This window comes from Clarias gariepinus, chromosome 21, assembly GCF_024256425.1.
Source record: "Clarias gariepinus isolate MV-2021 ecotype Netherlands chromosome 21, CGAR_prim_01v2, whole genome shotgun sequence".
In the NCBI taxonomy this organism is placed as follows: Eukaryota; Metazoa; Chordata; class Actinopteri; order Siluriformes; family Clariidae; genus Clarias; species Clarias gariepinus.
In genome coordinates this window covers 5,890,815-5,895,581 of record NC_071120.1, presented here as the reverse complement: position 1 = coordinate 5,895,581, position 4,767 = coordinate 5,890,815, and positions in this window count along the sequence as shown.

Here is a 4,767-nt window from a genome sequence, read left to right as displayed (position 1 = left end):
AAAGCAAAATAAAATTCACGTTTGCTTCAGCATTGGAAACAATATTGTTTTAGGCTATGTAAATATACACAGTTCTTCGTTGTACAGTACTTGGTCTGGTTTGAAAGAAGTGTCAATTAGACCTTCGAGCATGATAGATAAATCCCATGAAGGGGTCACGGCTCTAGTGGGTGGCCTCAACTGCTTACCTCCATGAAAAAAACGGGCAACTAAAGGGTGTTTTCCCACAGTAATCCCACCGATTGGAATGTGGCAGGCTGAGATAGCGGCCACGTACGTCCTAAGGGTACTAGGGCACAAGCCCGAGGACAACTTATCTTGCAGGAACTTAAGCACTGAAACAATTCGGCAGTGGACTGGGTCTAAACATTCCATTTGAGGGCATAAGCTTTCCTAGTGGAGGGAGCTCTAGCGGCTAGAATAGTGTCAATAACGCTGGCTGGGAGACCAGCTTGACTTAGTTGGTCCCGTTCAGGGGCCAAACGTGAAGATTCCAAAGCTCGGGTCGGGGATGAAATATTGTCCCCTGCGCCTGAGACAGAAGATCCCTCCTCACTGGAATCATCCAAGGTGAGCCATCGAGGAGAGATATTAGATCCGAGAACCATACTCTAGCCGGCCAACGGGGCGCTATCAGTAAGAGGCGCAAACCGTGTTGACGGACCCTCGCCAGGACTCCCGGGAGCAGAGATATTGGAGGAAACGCATAAAGGTGTAAATTGGGCCACGTATGGGTCATCGCGTCCGGACCCAGGGGAGCTGGATGAGTCAGAGAGTAGTAGAGAGGACATTGTGCTGTCTCATGGGAGGCAAAGAGGTCCACCTCTGACTATGTCACCCCAACGGTCCTGGGCGCGTGAGCTTCAGGACTTCTTCTTAGAGAAGAAGACAGTGCGGCGGTCCGATCTCTTTGAGGCGGTTTGTGAAAGGCGGCGAGCCGTACCCCAGTCTTTACGAGGGGGTGCCCGGCGAGAGTCAGAACTGATCAGGAAAGGGTGGCTGACCTAGTCCAGACTCTTGAACACGGCGGGGAAGGAATTTCCCGAAGGCTTGTTCATATAACTTTGCCTCTCGAAACCTAGTGGTGGCCAAGTTAACGGAATCGCCAAACTTGCCGGAAGGTGAGATGGGAGCATCAAGGAGGAATGCACGATCCTTACCCTTGATGCCTGTGAGATTCAGCCACAAGTGCCTCTGCGCGGAAACCATCGCAGCCATAGAACGGGCAATAGCACGGGCCGTCTGCTTTGTTGCATGAAGAGACAAGTCTGTGGCTCGGCGTAATTCAAAGAACGCCCTATCTTCAAGAGCCCCGCCAGTGCTCAAGACTTTCAGCAGGTCAGCCTGGTAAGCCTGTAAAACCGCCATGGTGTGCAGTGCAGCACCAGCTTGACCTGCTGTCTGAAACCCCCCCCAGGGAAAATGACAGTCTACACGATTGGAAGGAAGTGTTGGCTTTTTCAGGGAGGATGATGTCCCAGGAAAGAGATAGCCCGCAAGCGTCTTTTCTATCCGGGGTATCATCATATAACCCAGCTCTCCCGCATCAACGATATTCAAATAAATCTAAGTCGATGGCACGAAAAACACAGAATAAATATGGCTTGCTCCATGAAAGGGTTAACCCATCATGGAGGTCGCTAAAGAAGGGGAAAGCACTTCATTGAGGCTCCACCCTCAATGAAGTGCTGGAGCTGGAGCGCGCTTGAGAAGTGGACGGAAATTAATTAATTATTTATTTTATTTTTTTATAAATATTTATTTATTATATAAATATAGGCAATTGATGTGCCACGCGAGAAGATGGCCTCTTCAGCTCCCTTGGGCTGGACAGCCATCCAAGGCTGCACCCCAGCCTGTCAGGGAAGCTAATTTATTTATTTATATATATTTTTTCTCTGATCCAGCGAGAGGGCAAAAGAAAGGAGGGGTTAGACTACATCTTGTGCCCATCTCTCAGATCCTCAGAAATGCACCGCGGCTCGGGGCTTCTTTTTAAAGGCGAGCCGCGCGCGAAGCACTTTACTCGGGTGGAGGTCAAAATACTCACACTCTCACTGAAGACAGTGTTTTTCCCCCCTAGTTGCAGAAAGTGTGGAGATCGCCCTCCGAAAGAGGGACGCATCTAGCCTGAAACTCAGCCATATCGGTGAGTTAAACACTTTCTTAGTTTTGCTTGTTTACATTTATTTTTCAGGGGTTTGTCATAAAAATATGCAAATAAATATTTATATATATTAAAAATAAATATTTTATAGGGATAAATTGGACGAAACTAATTTTATTATAAAATAAACAATATAAAAGTATACATGTTGTATTTGAAAAAATATCATTATTTCTATTTTTTCATATACAACATATTTAATTTCATATTGCTTATTTTATTTTATTGTCTCATGTAATTTGTAAACCAGTAACCTATAAATTTATGTTCTAATATAATATTTTGTAGCGATTATGTAGGGGGGCAATCTATGTCGGGGGGGGGGGGAGCATTTCAGCGCATAACACGTGTTAAAAAAAAAAACCAGCTCGCCCTTTTTTCCATTTCGTCAACCAATCAGAGGGCTTGTGATCACTGTTTCTACTGTCGATGCATATTGTCTTTTAAACCAACGCACGAACGCGCAATAATCCTAGACAACTCAATCCAGCTATACTAATCATCAACAACAGGTGTGCTCGAAGAAGCAACTTAGCCGCATCATAATTAGCATGATGATCTCATCTTAGATGTGTCAATTCATCTCGGATGTGTAAAGCGACGTACGAAGAACGGACCCGAGGTTGGGATTTTTCTATTGATCTTTGTCTTGATCTTTAAGCACCAACAAACACAAACAGGTAAATGATTACTCATATAATAATAATAATAATAATGTTCTCTCTGTTGTGTTTAGTAGGCAGAAGATAATGAGGTAAAAATCTCAGACTACAAACCCAAAAACCAGGGGTCCGTTCTTCGTACGTCGCTAACTCAGTTAGCTGGATTTGATGCGCTTCTCGCATTTGTTGTCATAGCAACATATCCGTAAGCTTGAACCTGCTCGGAAGCCTTTTAAACCATTTAAATAGGATTTAGGCTCCTGGCGGGTTATGATTGGTTGAAATTGGAAGGTCACATCTGATTGGTTAAAGACCACGAATGACATGGACTGACTCACGTGGGGATAGAAAAGTATATGCCCCCCTGCCATGGACTCCCCCCACACATAATCACTATCAAATATTATACATGAACATTCATTTATAGGTTTATTATTATCAAATATGATATTACTATTATAATAAACCCTAGGCATGAAACAACCAATCGGAGGGGTTGTGATCAGTGTTTCTACTGTCGATGCATATCGCCTTTTAAACCAACGCACGAACGCGCAATAATCCTAGACAACTCAATCCAGCTATAATAATCATCAACAACAAGTGTGCGTGAAGAACCGACTTAGTCACATCGTAATTAGCACGATGATCTCATCTTAGATGTGTCAATTCATCCCGGATGTGTCAAGCGACGTAAGAAGAACAGACCCCAGTAGATACAATTTCTCCCGGATTTATTTATTTACTCAGATTTAGTTTCTGAACAAAAACTACACTTTTTAATTTCATAAATCATGTTCTTCCAGTCCAACCCACTATGTCGTCAAGGAGCTGGCTTTGTGTAAATCTACAGCGCACACACAGATATCACATACTCTACAAATGTACTGTATGGTAACAGTTTAAGGAAGGATCACTTATGGGTTTATTGGTCAGGTGTGCTCATTAGGCTATAAGGTGAATATTTTCTAACAGCCTTACTTTTACATTTAAAATAAAAGTAAAATAATATAAAGTAAATAATGAACATTGTTTTAAATGTATACACTATGCAGATATACACTACTGTTCAAAAGTTTGGGTTCACTTGCAAATTTCTTTGTTTTTGTTTAGTGATTTATTTTCTACATTCTACAACAATACTGGGGATTTCAAAACTATAAAATAACAACACAGTTAGTCGTTATTTTAAGACACAGAGGTCGGCCTTTCTGTAATAGTTCTTGCAAGAACAGTATTGTCAAGTGCATTTGCAAAATCCGTCAAGTACCATAATGAAACTGGCTCTCATAAAGGCCATCCCAGGAGGGCGAGACCAAAACCTTTTTTTTTTTCTACTATAAAGTCAATTCCCTGGACCTTATCATGTTTGTTTATTTAATAAACATAATTAAATAAAGTTTTTAAAAAATATTACGTTTTATTATATTAATATACAGTATTAATATTGATATTATTCATATAATATTAATTATTTTAAAATGGTCAGTCCAACAAGCTAACTGTGATAAAAGGTCAATAATGCATATCTTATGACAACATAATGATGTGTGTAATTTCCACCACTTTAATGGAATAATTATGCATACAGTCTCACGACAAACAGTTTAAGTGGATGATGCTCTCTTCTGTTCTACAGTTCTCTAAAAAGATGAGGCTCAAGAGGATGTATGATAAACAGAATTATTCATATGTCGTGTATTCTCCTGTCAATTAATAACACATTAGTGTGTATTTCATATTACACTTTTTTTATTAATGTGTACTAGGTGTTTTCAACATCTGCAGTCGGAGGAATTCTAACATTTATAACATCACACGCATGCATGCATGTTTCTTATCCAGTTTGTTTTTCAGGTGCAAATTGCATTTTAGGAAAATTAATAAATCATTATAAGGGCTTTGGCAGTGCAACTCCTCACTGTGTCAGTCACTAAT